This window comes from Notamacropus eugenii, chromosome 7 (genome assembly GCF_028372415.1).
Source record: "Notamacropus eugenii isolate mMacEug1 chromosome 7, mMacEug1.pri_v2, whole genome shotgun sequence".
In the NCBI taxonomy this organism is placed as follows: Eukaryota; Metazoa; Chordata; class Mammalia; order Diprotodontia; family Macropodidae; genus Notamacropus; species Notamacropus eugenii.
In genome coordinates this window covers 132,123,240-132,145,566 of record NC_092878.1, presented here as the reverse complement: position 1 = coordinate 132,145,566, position 22,327 = coordinate 132,123,240, and the positions used below count along the sequence as shown (strand labels likewise).

The window sequence follows — 22,327 nt, the reverse complement described above, 5'->3', positions numbered from 1 at the left end:
TGTAAGAATAAGATCCTAAAAACTACACGCAGGTTCAAGGCAAACTCTGGATTAATATCAACTCAAAACACAAGTTCATAAGCCCCCGAAAGGGGTTGTCTTAGCAAATCAAACCAGAGGATACATCAATTCAAAACATAAAGCATTTAATTAAAACAGAATTGTGAGGTAAATGACAAAGAGAATCGACCACATATTCACAAAGACCACAAACAGACAATGACGTCAGCGGGAAAGAGATCTCACAGACCCTAAGGCTTCCTCTCATCTGGAGCACTGATTTGCCCCCAGAGCTGCTTTCCTGCAGAGGTTCTGGTGTGCAAGCTAGGCTGTCTTCTCTGCTTCACCTTCATCTACTCACAACCACATCTGCTGGTATCCTCTGACAGAATCTGCTGCACTGTCTTCTGCTGAGTCTCTACAGACTTCTAGCTGGCTTTACGTACTATTTCCCACATGGTTCCTGGACCCAACCTATCTTTCCAGCCCTATTTTACATTACTCCCTATCCTACACTCAGGGACCCAACGAAACTGCTTTCTATTGGTTCCTTACTCGTAGTACTCCATCTCCCACCTCCACATCTTTGTACTAACCATCCCAAATCCCTGAAGTGTGTTCCCTTATCCACCCCACTCTACAGAATTCCTCTCTTATTTCAAGACAAAGCTCAAATGCCATCTGTAATATGAAGGCTTTCCTGATTTCCCCAACTGCCAGAGTCCTCCCTCCCAAATTACCTTGTATTTATGAACTTGGCATTTACTTAAATTTTTCTTTTTTTATTTATTCTGTATATACTAACATATATATTTATGTGTACAGATGTATGTATATGTGTACACACAGGAAGATGTATACATATGAACACAATACACTTACATATGCATGCATATACATCCATAAATACATAGTCATGTGCACACATATAGAAAGATGTATACTTATATGTATGCACACACAATACACATTCATACACATACATACGCATGCATATACATACATATATGCATACTCAAATCTATACATATACATACACACGTACTAGTTGTTTCCTCCATTAGAATGTAAATTCTTTAAGAGTGGGTTCTGTTTCATTTTTTATATTTAAGCATTTAATAAATGTGGGTTGAGTGATTACTGAAAATGGCCTGAGCTCTCTGTGAGTCACACATGGCTAACCAGCCCTTGGGTCAAGGCTACATTTTGAAAGCCTTTCCTTCCACTTGAACAGCTACTCCTCCAGACAAGCATGTTCTCTGCTTGGGATGAGAAAATTCTTTTGAACTTCCCTCATGCTTCTCGTGGTTAGCTCTGACCAGACTACCTGGAAACTTCACCTAAACCAGAGGCGGAAGGGTGTGTGGAACTGCTGACCTCATTCCTATGGTTATGCCTAAATGGCTAATCTCGACATTACTTCGCCAAGTGACATCCCTTTAATTGCTCAAAAGACAACTATCCAATTTCTTCTATCCTGTCTCTTCTCCAGCTCAAACATCTGCAGTTCTTTCGCCTGATTCTTGAATAACACAGTCTCCATCCTTCTCACCACCCGCCCTCTGCGCTCCAGTTTGTCAACGTATTTCCAAAAATGTACCTCAATGTTTTCTGACAAGGGCCAGGCATAATGGAATGATCATCTTACTCCTTCCAAACAGCATCCTAGGATAAATGGAGACTAAAACCACACCACCATTTTTGCTTGCTATGTCCCACTGCTCATCCATACTGCTTTTGCTTTTTCCACACAAAGTATTATCTAACTGTGCCTCCCCCAGACTGTACAAGTTGTTTTTTTAAAATCAAGTGCAAATATTTCTATTTCATTATTTCTAATATTTTACTGTATTACTATAACATTTACTGTATTTATATAACATATTACTATACATATATACTATTACTATATATTTTACTACATTTAGCATTCTGGCCTACTAAATCTTTCAGAATTCTCGCTCTGTTGTTCAGTTTTAGCTCATTTTCTCAGCTTTATGTTATTTTCCAATCTGCTAATAAGATATCATGTATGTATACTCCTATACAAAGTGATTGAAAAACATGTTTCACGGGTCTTAGGAGAGATCCTGAGGGCACTCTACCAGAGTTATCATTCTGGAAGATTAGCAGATTAATCACAACTTTCTGGATCAAAGCCATTCTGGTTTCACCTCTCTCTCTTAGTATACGTTGATATAATTCAGTCCTATCAGTTGTGTCTGACTCTTTATGACCCTATTTGGGATTTTCTTGACAAAGATACTGGAGTAGTTTGCCATTTCCTTCTCTACCTCATTTGATAGATAAGGAAACCAAGGCAAATGGGGTTTTAAAAACTCACCCAGTAATAAGTTATAAGTGTCTGAAACTGGATTTGAACTCAGATTTTCCTGATTTCAGGTCCAGCACTCTGGGGTACCACCTAGTTGCCCTGTATTATTATGCAACCCAGGTCTATCATATTAATAAAAATGGCATGAAAAGAATTTGCCAATTGCCTAGGCCTAGTCTCTAAGATTAGGAAATGAAGCCAGCTTGTTACAACCTATTTTAATGATCCTAAGCTAAATATTTGTGACTGCTGCTTTCCTTTCTGACAGATTATTCCTTTAATAATACTGTCACCAAGCACTCTGACTCTGCAAATATGGCTAGAATGTACTGAAGCTTCTGGCTACTGCTGCTTCCTTATGTCTCCTCCTTCCTCCTGTGCATGCAGCCAGGAAGCATTTTCTACTTTTTTAAACTGTTTCTAATTCCTGACTTTGTCTCGGGTAAATTATTACTGGTCATAAATGCTGATTTTATATCATATATATATATAAATCATATATCTATATATACTCGTGTGTATATGATTGGTGTGTGTATAGATATATATAAAAGCAGCCTTTATATGTATGTATATGTATATATGTAATATTAGCATTTACACATGTGTTTACAGACACACACACACACACACACACACAAATTGCAAACAGAAGTATTGTAAGAGAGGTAGATAGTGAGATCCTCCTGTTCTCCTTCCTTATTTCTGCCACCTGGCTTCCCCAGCTTCCTTCACATCCCAACTAAAATCCCATTTCCTACAGGAAACCTTTCCTGATTTCCCTTAATACTAGCATCTTCTCTCTACTGACTATCCTCAGTTTATCCTATATGATGTCACTGGTTTTTGCACACTGTCTCTTGCGTTAGACTGAGTTCCTTGAATCTAGGGACTGTCTTACTGTTCTTTGCTTGACATATATTAAGCACTTAATAAAAGTCTACTGACTAAGAACTTACACAAGACATCAATCTGAACCTGGGTCCAAAATATTAATTGTTTCCCTTCTCCCCATAGCTCAGGACGGAGACAAAATTAGAAATAATTTTATGGTTTGAATGATTTTATTAATAACTGTCACACTCCATACTAGCAGAGATAGATAAAACATTTGCCTTAGGACTATCTACCCATAGGCTATAGGGTTACGATAAGCAAGATGGTACAGAACAGCAGGCTTTCAGTGATGCTTCCACTCTCCAGAGTGAGAAAGGAAATATAAGCAGATTGGGATCAAGGAGAGTCAATAATTCAATAAGCATTTATTAAGCTTACCAATGATCTACTGATTGCCAATTCTAAGGGCCATTCCTCCTCAACATCTGTACTACTTGACTATCCACTCTTACTAGACACTCTCTCTTCCTTGGTTTCTATGAGAATTCTCTTTTCTGGAACTCCTCCTACCCTTCTGATCAACTCTTCTTACTCTTGCTGGATTATCATTCTTGTCCCATACTTTATGTTTGAGTGTACACCAGGACTCGGTTCTAGGTCCTCTTCTATCTTTATAATCTTTCTTTCAGGAATCTCGTCAGCCACCAAGGATTCAATTATCACGTCTATGCAAGATGACTCCCATGTTTAAACGTTAAATGTACAATCCAGGTTCTTTTGAACTTCAGTTCCCTATCATCAGCCCCTGACTGATATCCTAGAGGCATCTCAAGAAGAATTCATTTTCCCCCAAAACTCTGCCCTCTTCCTAACCTCCATTACCAAATACCCAGTCACTCAAGTTCACAACTTCAAAGTCATTTATGAGTCTTTCCTCCCCTTCACATTCATTGTTGCCAAGTCTTGTCAGTTCTATCTCCTTAACATAATACACATTTACTCTCTTTTTCCTATTCACAAAACCAGTACTCTGATTCAGATTGTCATCATCTGTCATTTAGACTATTGTAATGTCCTCTTAATTGGTCTCCCTACCTCTAGTATCTCTCTCTCCAATCCATTCTCTACCTAGGTACTATACTGAGACTCTTAAAACACATACCCTGGTATCACCTCATACAGTCACACATTATAACGTATTCACCTCCACATCACAATGAAACATCAGAATAGGATTTTATGCAGTTGGAAGAATGCAAAAAAATTCATTTTCTGAGCTCTGAGAAAGATGTCAGCAAAAGAATTCAAAAAAAAAATTTTAATTAGTGGCTTACAACACCTTTTGGCTTTTTTTCCTCTATGGTTCTCTGGGTCAATAAAATGAATTTCAAAAAACCTGTATAGACTATAGAATGCAGTACACCTATAAGACGCAAATGACTCAGCTACCTGTGAAGCATATGAAAATGGTGGTGAAAAATAAATATAAAAACCAAATTCTAAAGTATTAATCCAATGATATTTATGTATTAGTCTGATTCTTTTATGGTCTGGCTTCTAGACAAATTCATGTTTGTTTTCTCCTAGCTGTTTAAAGTTGTGATCTTTTCTAAAATGTATTAATATTGCTATGATAATCGTAACTAGAAAATACAATTCTATTAAATATGTTTATTGGTTGTGCTTTCAACAATAGAGATATATGTTTATATATGTGTGTATGTATGTATGCGTATTGGTTGTTGTTGAGTTATTCAGTTAACTTTTCATGACCCCATGCACCGTAAGCACACCAATGCTGTCCATGGGGTTTTCTTAGCAAAGATTCTAGAGTGGTATGCCATTTCTTTTTCCAAGGGAATAAAGCAAAGAGAGGTTAAGTGACTTGCCCAGGGGCACACCGCTAGTAAGTGTGTGAGGTCACATTTGAACTCAGGTCATCTGACTCTAGGCCCAATGTTCTATCCACAGCGCCACGTAGCTACCTCTGCATGTCTGTCTGTCTATCTCTCTATCTTTATGTATATATATGTATATATGTATGTGTGTATATGTATATATACACATGTATATATACCTATAATATACATGTCTACACATATACATGTCTATATCCTACATGTACATACATAAAATTATAATAAGTAATGCAATCTATAATATACTAAACCATATATAAATTTCTTGTGCTTCAAAGTCACAGAGTATGTTTGGTTTTTTAAAAGCAAAAATTAGCAATAATGATAATAATAAAAATAATTGCTAGCATGTATACAGTGTTTTAAGGTTTACAAAGCACTTTATACACGACCTTATCTGATATGAAATAATATAAGTTATCACAGAAGAAAAAGCACAGTAGAGTAGAAAAGTCATGGAAAGTGGAGTGAGAAGACCTATGTGTGTGACCTAACTTCTCTGGGCTTCAGTTTCCTCATCTGCAGAATGGGGGCGCTAGACTGATAGGCTCAGAGGTCCCTTCAAATACTACATTTATGACCTTAAATATTTCACTAGCCTTCAAAACTTAAAGAGTACAAAAGTTTCTTTTCTTTGAGATAATTAAGTACCTTAGAAGGTACATTAAAAGTTGGGAGAAGAAATCATCCCTGGAAACAACACAGATTCTCAAGTACCAAATCCATACGAACCAAAAATTTTCAACCTTCATATATTAAAAAATTTGCTTATTTTCATATTCACAGTACCTGGACCAGTTTTTTATGTGAGTGGCTAGCCTCCAAACTCCTGCCCACCATGTGCTTCTATTTGAAGAGTAAAAAAAACATAATTTATATCCCTCATCCTGGCTCTCAGATTTTCTCTCTTTCACTCCTGAATCATAAACACACCATCACATTTGTCTCTTACACCTAACTAGGTGCCTAGTCTCTGGATTCATTCAATAACAAAGAGAAAATATCTATTTATTCTATTGTCTTCTGACAACACCTATCAGTTGGGTCATCATCCAAATAACTACGGGCCAATCACAGGGAACACAGTAAGCAACTGGGAGGAGGCCCATGCTGACAAACAGTTTCAGGTGTCTTTATTAGAGAGTAATTGACCATTTTGCCTGGAAGGCTCCTCTCTCGCTAGAAGACTGTCTGCTGGATAATGTTTTATGACATGTTTTATTAGATGGGTCCTGTTCAGCTATTAAGTTGCTGCCAACCATGTCTATGTAGACTAATTTATTCCTTGATAAATATTGATTTCTAACCATGAACACACTACTAAAAATATTTGACTCCCATGTGATTGCGATCTGTATATCCTTGGATATGTCAAGAGATTCCAGATTAAAGTAAAAGGTCACAGACACATCACTATGTCTAAGAAGCATGTCAAAAATGACCTTCGGAGTGAGGGATCATGGTTTGTTAACACCCAGGTAGAATAGACTGCTGCTCAGATGGTGATATCTGAGAATGTGATGAAAAGCTTTCCCACTCAAATGATTCCTACTACTATGCCTGAAATTTTCACAATGCTCCCTCCTCTGTGTTAGAGAATGAAATGCCTCAGCAAAAAATGGAAATGTTATCTATGACTGGTAACACATCAAGCCCTTATTAGGTATTAAGATTTAGCTTAAGTTAATTTAAGATTATCCAGCCAGTTTTCTAGCAGTGCCATTCAGGAGACCCAACAAATATATTTAAATGGAGAGATCAGAAAAGTCACATTCAAGTGGATCTGTGCATTTGCCAATGTTGAATGAAGGCAAGTTTGTCCTCACTCAAGAGGGAGCCAAAATGGCAGATTAGAGGCAGTCACCCAGTTGTACTCACCAATGTTCCCCTCCAAAGGACTTTAAAATAACTCCTCAAATCAAATTTAGGAACAGCAACAACAACAAAAGGTCAGAGTGAGCTATTATTCTAGTCTAAAAATTTCGGAGTTTGGCAGGAGAGGTTGGTAATACCAGAGTGGGAGTTGGCCATGGCATAGCAGCAGCACCAACCATGGGCTTTGGAGGTGGTTAGCATAGCTGAGACAGTAGCTGCAGAGTTAGGACCTTTCAGCCAAGAGATGGCAAGTAGGTCAGACAACTGGTGAGAAACAGATTAAAGAGGACCTGTGGCTGGCACTGGCACAAGTGGTACTGTTTGGCAACTTTACTAGACAGTGACAGTTCAAGGTCACAGTTCCAGGGTGGAAAGGAGCACTGATGATGTGTCACAAAGGAACAAGGACCCCAGCCCCAGTTCCAAGGAAGAGAACACTAACATTTGTGGCTAGAGGAGAGCAGGGAACTTTATCATAGTTCCAAGGTGAAGAGGACTGCTAACGCAGCTGCAAGGGAGCGGTGAAAAGACAAGACCACAGACCAAGATAGCTGTGATCACACCTCTCCTCAGATCACACCACCTTGGAAACAACAAAAACATGCAGATCCCTAGAAATAGCTCTGAAAAGAACAGCACAAAAAAAGCCAGAAACTTAACACCCACCCTCAGCCCCACCGAGGTGAGAAGAGTCAAGCTTCAGCATAATATTCAAAGTCAAGGAAAAGGCTGGGAAAATAAGCAAGCAGCATTGAAAACAACAACCATAAAAAGCCTGAAAGAAAACTGTCAATTGGATCCAAGCCCAATAAGAATGCCTGGAAGAGTGTGTGTGTGTGTGTGTGTGTGTGTGTGTGTGTGTGTGTGTGTGTGTGTGTGTGTAAGAGAGAGAGAGAAAAAGAGAAGTGGTAAAGGGAAAACGGAAAAGAAATGAGAATGATACAAGAAAATTATAAAAAGAGAATTAACAGCCTGAAAAAAGTGACACAAAGACAAGATACTGAAGAACATAACACCTTAAAAAACAAAATTGTCCTAATGGCAAAAAAAGGGGGAGGGCACCAAAATTCACCAAAGAAAAGGATTCCTCAAAAAACAGAATAGGTCAAATGGAAAAGGAGATACAAAAATTCACTGAAGCAAAGAACTTCTTAAAAGAGCAAAATTGGCCAAATAGAAAAGGAGATATAAAAGCTCACCGAAGAAAATAATGCCTTAAAAACTAGAACTGGGCAAGCAGAAGTTAATGTCTCCATAGACACCAAAAACAATAAAACACAGTCAAAAGAACAGGGGAAAAAATGTGAAATATATTAGTGGAAAACAACTGACTTAGAAAACAGATCAAGGAAAGACAATTGAAGAATTATTGGACTAAGTAGAAACCATGATAAAAAAAGAGCCTAGACATTATAGTTCAAGAAATTATAAAAGAAAACTGCCTCAATATCTTAGAACCAGAAGGTAAAATCGAAATTGAAAGAATCCACTAATTATCTCCTGAAAGATATCCCAAAATGAAAACTCCCAGGAAGATTATGACCAAATCAGAGCTCCCAGGCCAAGGAGAAAATATCTCAAGCAGTCAGAAAGAAATAATTCAGATATCATGAAACCAGTCATGATAATGCAAGACTTAGTTGTAGCTATGTTTGTCCTTTGTTGTGAACAAGACCATACCATTAGAGAAATGATGACATAATTTGCATTTGACTTTGTTTTGAGTGAGTGAGGGAGGGCTGTGCAGGTCACCAGCCTCATTTCTCCTCCAGAGTCATCTGAATCTAGTGACCAGATATTCCACGTTAATGAACTGAAAGGCAAAGGACCTAGGATTACATCTGAGAATCACCTATCCAGAAAAAGAGAACATAACCCTTCTGGAGGGCAGGGAATGGAGTTAATGAATTAGAGGGCTTTCAAACATTCCTGATGAAAAGATGAACAGAAAATCTGCCATTCAAACGCAAGACTCAAGAGAAGCCTGTAAAGGTAAACATGAAAGAGTAATCATAAAGGACTTAACTAAGGTAAATTGTTTACATTGCATTATGTGATGATATATGTAACTACTAAGAACTTTATCATAATTAGGGCAATTGGGATGAGTCTCCAAAGACACAAGGCAAAGGTATGAGTTTATTATGTTGGGGTGATATTTTTTTAAAAAATGGAGGGGTGAGAAAGGGAAATACACTTGAAAAAGGAAGAAGGAGGAGGTAAAATGGGGAAATTTTTCCCACGTAAAATAGGCAAACAAAAGACGATATGTTAAAAGATATGAATAGATAGATCATCTTTGTTTGACAGTAAAGAAGATAATGGGGGAATGGCAAGCAATGCTTAAACCTCAATGACTGGAATTAGTTCAAAGAAAGAAGCGCATACACACACTCAGCTGGGCACAGAAATTTATCTTACCCAAGAGGGAAACAGGAGGGGAAGGGGAGAAGGAATTTGGGAGAAGGGATGATAAAATTTTGAGATTAAGGGTGTCAGAGGTCAGAAGTAAAATGGGCTTTTGAGGAGGGACAGAAAGAGAGAGAGAAAGAGACAGACAGAGAGAGAGAGAGAGAGGGAGAGTGGGAGAGAAAGAGAGAAGAAAATCGGACAGAGAGAAATACACAGTCATCATAACTGAATGTAAATGGAATCAGCTCCCCCTTACAACAGAAGCAGAGAGCAGAGTGGATTAGAATAATGTCATTTCCAAGAGATACTTGAAACAGAAAGATACATGGAATTAAAGTAATGGGTTGGAGCAGAATCTAATATGCTTCAGCTGAAGTGAAAAAGACAGTAGTAGCAATTTTAATAACAATCACGATCTCAGACAAAGCAAAAGCAAAAACAGACCTAATTAATAGAGAATAGTAGAAAAACTACATTTTGCTAAAAAGTACAACAGACAATAAAGTAATATCAAAAAATTTTACAGCAAGTTTTTCTGATAAAGACCTCTTTTCTCAAAAATATAGAGAGCTGAGTCAAATTTATAAAAATAAGAGATACTCCCCAATTGATAAAAGGTTAAAAGATATGAAGTTAGTTTTCAAAAGAAGAAACCAAAGCTATCCACAGTCATGTGAAAAATGTTCTAAATCACTATTGATTAGAGAAATGCAAATTTAAACAATTCTAAAGTACCACTTCATATCAGGAGTGACAAAAGCTGGAAGGAATATGGGAAACTACGTAGACCAATAAACTGTTGGAAGAATTGTGAACCAGTCCAACCTTTCTGCAAAACAGTCTGGCACAATACCTATAAATCTATGCATACCCTTTATACCACCACTAGGCCTGTACCCCAAAGGGATATAAAAAAGACAAGGCCCTATAGGTACAAAAATATTTAGAGCAGCTCTTTTTTGTGGTAGCAAAGAATTGGACTTTGTGGAGCTATCTATCCATTGGAGAATGGCTAAACAAACTATGGCATATAATTGTGATGGTGTACCACTGTGCTGTAAGAACTTATTTGGGGGAGCAGAGGTTCAGAAAAAAACATGGCAATATCTACATGAAGAGATGCAAGTTAAAGTTAGAAGAACAAGAAGAAAATCGTATACAGTAAAAGCAGTGTTGTATGATGATTAACTGTGATAGACTTGGCTACTTTGATCATTTTTTTTACTACAATGATCCAAGGAAATTCCAAAGGAGTCATAATGAAAAAATGCTATCCACCTCCCGAGAGAGAACTGATGAACTCTGAATGTAAAGTGAAGTTTAACTGTATTCATTTTTCTTGGAGGTTTTTTTGATATGGCTAATATAGAAACATGCTTTGCGTGATTTCATTTGTATGATTGTTACCTTTTTGCTTGTCTTTTCAGTGGATGGAGAAGTGATGGAAAGGAGGTAGAGAATTTTGAACACAAAATTTTTAAAAGAATGTTAAAAATAATTTTAAATATAAAAAATAACTTTCAAAAGTCTTCCAAGGCCAATTTCTAAGTGCAAGTACCAAGAAAAAGAAGTTTTGAAAATACAGAGCAAAAGTGGGAGAATTTTCTCCTATCAAAAGTGATTGGTTGGGGGGGAGGGGAGCCAAGATGGCAGAGTGAGAGCAAAGACTCACCTAAGATCTTAGACAAACTCCTTCACATACCTCTAAAAAGAGAATCTGACCACATTTTGGAGGTGCAGAATCCAACAGGAGACAGACTGTGGCAGATAAACAGCCCAGGACAGACTGGAAGGTCGACGGGAAGGATCTGTTCCACAGGGGTGAGCCCAAAGCACACAGTGCAGCACGTCCAGCACAACAGAGCAGGAGGGCCCCAGGGAAACCTGAGACAGTAGCAGGCGGAACCAGCTGAGCAGCAGCCCAAGGTGAGAGACCAACAGAGTCGAGCGAGTGACAGCTGCTGAGCCCCAGATATCAGCTGCAGCTCCTGAGACTGTCAATCTGCAGATTAAACATCTGTAAGTCACCTACTTGAACTTCCAGGAGGCAGGATGGCAGAATGATCAGTAAATGCTCTCTCCTTTCCCATTGATGACCTCAAAAGAACCATAAACTATTTCCCCCAGAAAAATCCTGGATCAGAGGGAACAGCAGAGGAGGCAAATAGTGTCATAACACCTGAGGAAAATAGCTAAGGGGGATTCTTCCTACTGTGCAGAGGCCAACCAAAAGGAGAGGGGCCCCAGGGTGGTAGAAACTCAGGCTGAGACCCAGGCAAGCCTCAGAGCTAGGGGAGGAGCCCCAGGAGGGGTGGGAACTTGAACTAGGGCTCAGGAAAGCCTTAGAGCTAGGAGAGTAGACCCAGGAGGGGTGGAAACTCACACTAAGATCTAGGCATGCCTCAGCACTCCAGGGGAAAACAGGAAGACAATAAGGCAGCTGGGATCACCATTCCCTGACCTTGCCTTTGCCTCAGTTCAGCTCAGGAGATCTCCTGTGACCAGACTATCCTTCCCTCACACTTAACAAGCTAATGCCTGATAGGGGATAGGCTGATGGTGGAAGCACAAAGCAAAAAGATAAAAAGACACCTGCTCTTAGCTTTTTCACACACATCAGCTTAACACCAAGTTCTGCAGCTTCTAACTGAAAGAACCAGAAGCCACAACACACAACCATTATCATGAACAATAAAAAGCAAAACAAGAGTGAAAAAACCATAGAATCTTTCTATGAGGACAAAGACCAAACACAAATACCAAAGAGGTCAGTAGTGGGACTGTACTTTCATCTGAAACTTCAGAAGATACTATGAACTGCTCGCATACACAAACACCTCTCATGGAACAGCTGAAGAAGGAAATAGAAAAACTGGCCAATGATTTTAAAAGAGTGAAAAAAGAATTCACTGATGAAAACACCTCCCTGAAAAGGAAAATTGAACAAATGGAAAAGGAAACACAAAACCTAACTGAGAAAATTGGACAAATGGAAAAGGAAGTACAAAAATTAACTGGAGAAAATAACTCCTTAAAAGGAACAATTGGACAGATGGAAAAGGAGACGCAAAAGTTAACTGAAGAAATCAATTTGATAAAAATTAGAACTGGGCAAGTAGAAACTAATGACTCTATGAGACAGCAAGAATCAGTCAAACAAAATCTAAAGAATGAAAAGATAGAAGAAAATGTAAAATATCTAATTAGAAAAACAAGTGACCTGGAAAATAGAGCCAGGAGAGAAAATTTAAGAATTATTGGCCTGCCAGAAAGCCACAATGAAAAAAAAGAGTCTGGACAATATCTTCCAGGAAATCATCAAGGAAAACTGCTCAGAAGTGCTAGATCCAGAGGGCCAAACAGTCATCAAAAGAATCTACCATTCACCTCCCTAAAGGGATCCCAAACTCAAAACCCCAAGAAATATCGTTGCCAAATTCCAGAACTATCAAGTGAAGGAGAAAATACTACAGGCAGACAGAAAGAAACCATTCAAATATCGAGGAGCTACAGTCAGGATCACACAGGACCTTGCAGCTTCTATGTTAAAAGACTGAAGGAATTGGAATATGATATTCCATAAGGCAAAGGAGCTGGGACTACAACCAAGGATCAACCACCCAGCAAAGTTCAGCATAACATTTCAGGCAAGGAGATGGTCATTCAGTGAAGCAAGGGATTTCCAGACCTTCCTGACCAAAACACCAGAACTTAATAGAAAATTCGATCTTCAAATGCAAGTCTCAAGAGAGGCATAAAAAGGTAAACGGGGGGAAAAAAAACAAAAAACGTGTTACTCAATTTAGGCAAACTGTTTACCTCCCTATAAGGGAGGATGATACCTGTTAATCTTGAGAATTGTGCATCTATTATGAAATATAAAAGGGATATACAAAGAGGGAATGGATATAAAGTAAATAAGGTCATGTTAAAAATATGATTTAAGCATGTGAAGGGATTGTAACAGGAGCTGTGAAAAGGAGGAAGCAGAAAATGGTAAATTACATCACAGGAAGAAGTACAAAATTATAGTAGAGGGAAAGAGGGGAGGGAGATGAGCATTGTTTGAGAGGTACTCTCATTTGATTTGGTTCAAGGAGGGAACAATAAACTTAAGTATATAATCCTAACTAGCTCTATAGGCAGTAGGAGGGGAAGCGAGAAGAAAGGGGAGGGGAAGCTAAAAGGGAGGGAAGAAGCAGTAAGGGTAAAGGGAAGTAAAAGGGAGGGGGGCTAAAAGAAGGAAGGGAAGGCTGCAAGAGGAGGTGGTAAAAAGTGAAAACTACTGAGGAGGGGAAGGGAGATGGGAGAGCTAAAAGGTTCATAGGTAAAGAAAATTAATCTAGGTAAAAGAGAAAGGAAGAAAATTCAAAAGACAGAAAGAGAAAGTTAACAATAATCAAGCAGAGAAGGAAGAAGAAATAGACTCAATAGGTTTTGATTGTGAAGAATATGTAATTAATTCATTTGACTATGTGCTTCAGATTACTTTAAGTTGTTATAGACTCTCCTTTCAATAATTAGACTTTTTTTTCAAAACTCTTCCTCTGCTCTAGTGGTTTGGTTAAACCTTTAAGTCCTTCTAAGCTTTATTCTGAGTAGGGCAAAAGACAGTCCACTAAGGGTGAAAGCTATCCTCCAAGCCACTGGGTCTCAAACTTTTTTGTCTCAGTACTCTCTCATACTCTTAAAAACTATGAGGTGTCTCCACCAAAACTATTTTTCTTTATGTCTACTGATATTTATGAATATAAATATTTTAAAATCTACATATCTATAAATCTATTGCTATAAATATCTGTTGATATTTACCATATTCAAAATAAATACCTTAGTGTAACTATAAAAATGGTCTTAACCTTATAGCCTCCTCTCAGAGTCCCCTAGGGACTTCCAGACAACACTTGGACAACTTTGATTCTAGGCTGTGTAGACACTGTTTTGACAGTAATATTATTAGTGCCAAAGGACAAGAAATCAAGCTAACGGTCCTTCTTGTCCTGTGCTCCTTCTTACTCCAGGTGTTCCCCCAGTAATTTAAAGAATTATAAGTACAACAGAAAGCCCAATTTTTGTCATAAGGCTAATTTTATGTCATTACAAATATAAGTACCCTGACCTGTTTTATTAGTAATTCACCCTCTTATTCACGCTCTTCTTCTCCATGTTAACTAACAGCAGTGCAATCCAAGGAAATTAACCAGAGAATAGTCACAACTTTGAAATCTGACCTACACAAAAAGCTGAGTCAGCCTTTCAGAGTTTATGATTGTACTCGTGGGGAAACAATGGGTAATTTAACCTAGAAAATCCATGGAAGAAAAAGCAGACTCCCTCAGTGCATAAAAAGTCTTGTCATTACAGAAGTTATCCGAAGTATCAAATACACAGATGTTCAATTCAGAATGTCAAATTGAGAGAGGCCAACCTACTAATCAATGATGAAGTACAGTTACTAATTTTAAATTAATTTATGTCATACTTTTGATAAGACCTCTAGTGCTTTGACTTATTAGCTATGTGAGCTTAAGCATCTCTCTAGTCCTCAGTTGTTTTTTTCTATAATATAAGGGCCTGGACTAGATGACATACAGATCTCAAATCTACGAATATGGGACCATATAGTTTTGGGGCAAGATGGGGAAACATAGCCTTAAGGGTGGTTATTTTTAACAACAATGGTTACGAGGTTTGAGTGAACGACTTTCAAAGAAACACAATTAACAAACAGATTGATTTCACCTAGGAAGGCTTCTAGAACCAAAATGCCACATTGCTCTAATATAGAGCCTATTTGTTTCAGAACTTTAAAAAGTGTTGCAGCTGAATAAGTTTTCAAATGACACAAAACTGAGAGGGAAAAAATAATATCCTGGATGACAAGACTAAGCCTCAGTAAAGTCCTCACTCAACTATCTCAACGGATGCGCCATAATACAGTAAACACTTGAGAGGGGTAAATAACAGTCTTGTATTTAGGTTAAAAATAAATCAGCTGCAAAGATACAGAACATGACAGACATGGCAAAAAAAGAAAAAAAACCAACCCAGTTCTTATGCAAAAAAGATAGTAACTGAAAGTACAATTTGAATTAGGCACAGAATGTGACAGCAGGTGTTGTTCCCCACACCCCAAAAGCTAATTCTATTTTCTCGTATACTTCAAAGATATTATATTTCTACTGTTAGTAGACAGTAGACACTGCCACAGAAGTGTTATCACTTCCTGATCTTATAAGAGTTTCTGTGGCCAAGAAATTCATCCTTCCAAGTGATGTCCCTCCAAAATTCAGCTAGGCTAGTCTTCTAACAATCTGCATACTGTTCATATTTGCTCTATGCTCAGCCTTTCCAGCTAAGTAAGCCCAACAGCAGGTATGTTCTTCTGGCTCTTTGAGAACCCACAGGCACTTCCACACCACAATGAGTCATCAGGGTAGAGTGTTAGGGAAGAAATGTTTTCTTCATTTGCTGCAGAATGTCCAGCAGGAGAGAAGTGATAGTGAATTCCATGCCCCCGTGACTACATCTGGAATACTGTTTTCAGTACTTGGTGCCACATTTTAGGGAGGATATGGACAAGCAGGAACACATCCAGAAAAGGGCAACAAGAAGGGCAGGGAGATTCAGAATCATCCCTACAATGAGGCTGTGTGGAAAGAACTGGGGATGAGAAAATGAGGAAGAACATGATGGTCATCTTCAAATAACTGAAGGATGGGCATGTGGAAGAGTGATGAAATGTGCTTTGTTTGGTCACAAAAGGAAGCATTAGGACAAATGGGTATATACTACAGGAACACATATTTCAACTCAATATTAAGAAAAAAAAGAAAGAAAAAGTTTCTCAGCGATTAATGCTGTCGTCCCAAAGGTAGACAAGCTTTTTCTGGAGAGTGGGTTCCCTGGCAATGGAGGTCTTTAAGTGGAGGCATGTTAGAGAGGGGCTTCATTTTTCATTTATGGACCTGATGATTTTAGGGTTACTTTTCTGAGAAGACAGATACTTTCCCACCTACAAATAAATTGCTGGAGCCTTGAAGCAAGATAAAGATTCTTTACAACTTTAATTGAACTAGATTTTATGAACTTATATTTTTTTCTTTCTAGTTCTGCAATTCAGCATGTGTGGGAAATTTTCAGTGGGGAAATTGCCTTTCCCAATTCAGATTGGTGATCTGTACTGTAAATGATTGACATTTCAAGGTTAAAAATTTGCTTATGATTACTCAGCCAGCATGCCAGAGGCAGGTGTTCCTGACTTTAAGACTAGCTTTCTTTCCATGCCACAGTGCCCCTCTTTCCTCTAACATAAAAATAAACTATAATTCATTCTTTTGAAAGCTTAATCAGCTCTTGTCAGCATTATTATAAAAAAATCAATTATCATGGTTATTTTAAGTTATGATATTTCAGCATTATTTATTGATATTTATTTGTATCATTCTATCACTGAAATTTACTTCACTGGATCCAGGATCTCATCAGTACAGATACACCCTGGGGCATCATATTTACAAAAAGCTTTAAAAGCCAGAGGAGTTTATATTTGATCCTAGAAGTAACATAGAGACAATGAGTTTATTAAATAGGAGAATAACATGGTCAGACTTGTATTTTAGGAAGATCAAGCTGAGTGGAGGAATAGACTGAAATAAGGATAAATTTATGGCAGGAAAAGCAACCAGCAGCCTAGTGTAATAATATAGACATGAAAGATAATGAGTTCATATGCCCAAACAGCTATAAAACTGTGCATACCCTTTCACCCAGAAACATCACTACTAGGTCTGTATCCCAAAGAGATCATAAAAATGGGAAAAGGACCCACATGTACAAAAATATTTATAGCAGCTCTTTCTGTGGTGACAAAGAACTAGAAATTGAGGGGATGCCCATCAACTGGGGAATGGCTGAACCAGTTGTGTTATATGAATTTAATGGACTACTATTGTTTCATAAGAAATGATGAGCAGGGAGATTTCAGAAAAACCTGGAAAGACTTAAATGAACTGATGCTAGGTGAAGGGAGCAGAACCAGGGGAACATCATACACAGTAAGAGCAACACTGTGTGATGACCAGCTTTGTTAAACTTAACTCTTCTCAGCAATGCAGTGATCTAAGACAATTCCAAGAGACTCACGATGAAAAATGCTATCCACATTCAAAGAAAGAACTATGGAGTCTGAATGCAAATAAAAGCATATGATTTTCTCATTTCTGAGGTTTTTCTTTCTTGTCGTTTTTCCCTTCTGTTCTGATTCTTCTTTCACAATATGACTAATGTGGAAATATTTTTAATATGATTGTACATGTATAACCTATATTAGATTGAAGGCTGTCTTGGGGAAAGGGTGGGAAGGGAAGAAGGAAAATTTAGAACTCAAATATTTTTAAAAAAGAAAAAAAAAGACAGGTAATGAGTTCAGTTTTGAATGTGTTATATTTAAGATGTCTAAAAGACACTCAGGTCAAGATGTCCAGCAAACAGTTGGAGATGTGAGACTGGAGAACAAGGGAAAGCTTAGGGTTGGATCAGTGAATCGGAGAATCACTGGCAAAAGAAAGGATAATTAAATCTATGGGAATTGATGAGATGACCAAGCAAAATAATACAGAGGGAAAAGAGAAGAGGCCTCAGGATAGAACCTTGGGAGACGTGGTTATTAGGCATGACCAAGGGGCAGCTAAGTGGACAGAGCACTCGGTCCGGAATCAGGAAGGCCTGAGTTCAAATCCGGATTCAGGAACTTAGTAGTCAGATGACCTTGGCCAATCCTTAACCTCACTTTGCCTCAGTTTCCTCATCTACATAAAGGGGATAATAACAGTACTTACGTCCAAGGGTTGTTGTAAGGATCAAATGAGACAGTAATTGTAAAATGCTTAGTATAGTTGCTGACATATAGCACTATATAAATGTTAGCTATCATAATTAATTATTATTACCTACAAGAAGATCCAATTAAAAAAAATAAGAGGAAATGGTCAGACATGGAGAGAAAGCTGTATCTCAAAAACCTAAAGTAAGTATATTTAGGCTATATTGCGTATCAACACAATCATAAATTATATCTATATATGATATCAAACATGAAGAAATATGTTGGCTTCAACTTGGTATCTACATTTTAGGTTATGCAAAATAATAATTTTACAGATAACCCTGATGACAGTGTGGTAATATTAAAATTAAGTGGTAAAAAAGAACACAACAGGAACAAGGTTGCCATGGGGAAAATTGCTATAACGCTATGACACCAATCGCTATAAAATGGAAGTCAATAAAAAAGTAACTCTTTCTCAAACCTCACAAATAGGTATTGTTACTGTAATGCCAATGGACCTCAAAATAAAATTCAAACTATAAAGAACTCTCAGTCTATAAACCTTAGGGACAGTAGTATAGCAGTTTCCTAAAAGAATATTTCATAAGTACAATGTCTTGATATACTACATTTAAAAGTTAATAAACACAATCCCATGATTAATAAAATATTCTGTAATATAATAGAAACGCTATTCTACAATATAATTTTTAAAAGCCACTGCCTTTTTTAGGGATAATTTTACTAGATATCCTATTGCCATGAGTAATTTTTTGCTCCTTTCCCCTCCTATGGTCATTCTAAAACAAAGACCTAGAAACAAAGAAAGCTGGCCATGATATTCAGTTTTTCAACCCTGAGGCCTATCCTCAATGTCTTTCTAGCTTAGTGGGCTCTAACAAAAATTTATCTCCTCTGGCCCTTGAGAACCCAGAATCATTTGGACACCACAGTGAGTCACCAGAGGAGGGGGAGCTCAAGCAGGAATGGTCTCTTGGGCTGTGGTAACAGAAATGGAGGGTCCAGAACAAGGGAAGCAACAGCAGTCATGGACCCCTCTTTGCAGAAGCACCACATCTGGAGTCCTGTTTTCAGTTCTTGGTGCCACATTTTAAGTAATGCATGCACAAGCAGGAACATATACAGAGGAAAACCACTGAAATAACAAAGTTCAATGTCTTTATACTGGTGTGGATAGCTAAATTGTGTTATCTCAGAAAGTACTAATTTGAGTCAATCTGTTGACAGTATGAGAAACAACCTCCAGAACAGTTCTTTGCCTCTAATCTAAAAATTTTTATTCATCTAGGCTCTAGTATTGGAAAAAGAGAAAAAGAGAAGAGTACATGATACTTTGAAATCAATTAGGAGTCTTTTCCCTTTATAATTTCAGTTTTAAGAATTAAGGATCTTTGATCCATGAAAAGTGGACAAGACCACGTCATCACCTATTTTATGTATTTCTGGCTAGTTTGAAGAGACCCTGTTCCTTGGTTTAGTCCATAGTTCCAAAGTGGGTGTTATTGCCACCCCCCACTGGAACAATCCAGGGGGGTGGTAGTAGCCTTGGGTGCAACTGCAGAATGTTGAATAAAAATAAGGGGAGTGGGGGGCAGTGGAAGCGTAAGGAAAGAAGATTAGAAAAATTTGAAAAAAAACATTTGTACATGTTTCATCTATTGTGTAACTCTTTAAGTTGTAGTAACTACATTGTTTTCCAAACAAACAGACAAAATTCAAGTTATAACTAATCAGTGGTCAATTCCACTGACAGGTCTTAACAAGCAAGTGGTGGCAGGCAAGTCCCACATTGTCAATATCCAGCAAGCACAGGCAGGAATATGTGTGTATAATGACTTGTTTACAATACGATACTATACGGTTACGTGATGCTATATTTCATCATCAAAATTTCAATGCAGAAAAAAATACCACAAATTTACAATAAATTATTCAACTTAGGATGTGTCATTTTTTTAAAAGATGTTTTACATATTTTTGAAATGACATAAATTTCAAAAAAAAAAGTTAAAAGGTGAAAGTAGATTTCCAGGGGACACTGAGTAATCTTGGGAACCTCTGCTTTAGCCTGTGGTGGTGTCTAGTCGACATAGCTAAACAGACTCTAGGGGAAAGGCCATGGGAAGGAAGAGAAATACAGAGAATTCAGCAGGGAAAAAAGATGCAATTGAATAAGGAGTTATGTATATAGTCTCATTCCTAACCTCTGTTAAACTTATCTGGTCCTCTAATGTAACATTGGCAATGTCCTTAAAAGGGCAAGGCAGAGAATTTAACTTTATTTCACAAATATTCCCTTAAAAAAGCTCTCTGCACAAGTGGCTATGAAAGTAATTGATGTTCTTAAAGCCTTGAGATGCCTGTTTGATGTAACCATGGAGGGGAAGGAACAAAGAGAGGAAATACATTTTTATCTAAGAGAAATACTTTCTTGATATTTTTCCACTGTGTGTGTACATATATATATTTAAAGCTCACAGATCCCAGGTTAAAAAACACTCACTTTACACTAAACTGAGGAAAAAGAAGGTTGAATGTCTATCCTAGATGAATTCATTGGATAGATAATTAGTTGTACTCGATATGACAGATTCTATCCACACCCATCCACCTTGGCCCTGGTCTACAGAAAGCAGTACTGCATGGAAACAATAAAAATTCAGTCTTTTCATACCAGTGTATATACCTAAACTGCTTTAACTCAATAAGACATTTCAGGAAAAGGTACTATTGGAACCTGTTGACAGTATGAGGGACAACTTCCAGAAAATAAAGCACTGCCTGACATCTGGGCACTTCAAATACTGCTTTTAAAAACAAACAGTGACAGTATTGTAATAGGAGCAGAATGAATTTATTTATTGAACAGGTAAAGATGAGGCAGACACCAATTAGGAGGCAACTGTAATAGTTCAAGTGAGGGCCTTACTTGGAGTGGCAGATATCGTAAGGGATGGATACAAGAGATACTGGAGAGAGAGAAAGAAAACTAGGCAACTAATTAGATAAGTGGAATAAATGAAGGTTAGAAGCTATGAGTAATATTAACATTAAAAACTTGGGATCTGACTGGAAGGATAGTACTCTTGACAAAAAATAGAGACATTCAGAAGAGAGCTATGTTTGGAGATGGAGGAGACAATGGGTAGTGTACTTATATCCAATTCAAAATGTCCGGTTGGGAGTTGTGCTTATTCAAGGTTGTGCTGCAGGGTCATCTTGAAAGAATTCACAGACTGAAACCATCTCCAATCCAAGCAAAGCCATTTATAAAGGATTACACGCTCAACAAGCAGGCTAGGCTCCTTAAAGGAATTAAGAGCGTAGCAAAGCAAGACATGGATTTTTATAGGTAAAAACTTGCAATTACCCAACAGTATATATTAATATGCATTATAGAATATATCAATATTAAATTATAGGAGGGGTTAACTAATTTCAGGAAGGGTCTTCACCTTTGTGAAACTGTGCATGTGGTTACCCAGACTGCATACAGAAAAGCCTATATAAAAGGGTATAATGTATGATGATGATATTACAATAAGTCTCTATATGTCATAAGTTCACCTAAGAACAGTTCTTTATGCATGTGTACACTTGGGCTACCATTTGGTCAAGTATTCTGCTCGGTATCCTCTTGGTGTTGCTGTCTTATTGGTTAGCTACTGTGGTCCTGTCTGAGACTAGGGAGATAGGCTAGCTATTGAAATCCTGTCTGAAACTAGGTGGATGGGCACACCTGCTGTTCTAGTAAGCATATGAGGAGTTTGGGACAGTAGCTAGATTGGAATTGGGGAGAGTGACTAGACTCCACAAGTGATACACAACTGAAATTCATGAGAGATGAGGGGTGGGACCCAGAGACATCTACAAAAGTAAATAAGTGAATCCATGGATGCTAATGGGTTCAACAAATGAAAGGGTACCCTTGCAGTTCACTCAGTGTTAAGCAGTGTGACACAGCTGATGATTAAACAAAGGACATTTAAGAGTAGTCATAGCAGTAAGAAGCAAGCCCCAGTGAGAAGAGAACACAAAAAACCCAGGGAGAAGAAAATATCCAGGAGGAAAGGAACTTCAACAGAGGTGAATGCTTTG

The 22,327-nt window shown here is 37.8% G+C and overlaps 1 protein-coding gene across 5 annotated transcripts in view; it reads right to left on the bottom strand.

Moving 5' to 3' along the window:
• The window catches only part of BMPR1B (bone morphogenetic protein receptor type 1B), a 480,264-nt gene that overhangs the window by 413,804 nt on the left and 44,133 nt on the right, over nt 1-22,327 (bottom strand). The window contains exon 1 of one of the 5 annotated variants that reach the window (XM_072624690.1): nt 11,081-12,328. The exons of the other annotated variants lie outside the window; for them this stretch is intronic. The gene's annotated coding sequence lies outside the window, so the exon portion shown is untranslated. Of the gene's footprint in view, nt 1-11,080; nt 12,329-22,327 lie in introns of those variants that run through there. 5 annotated transcript variants of the gene reach the window in all.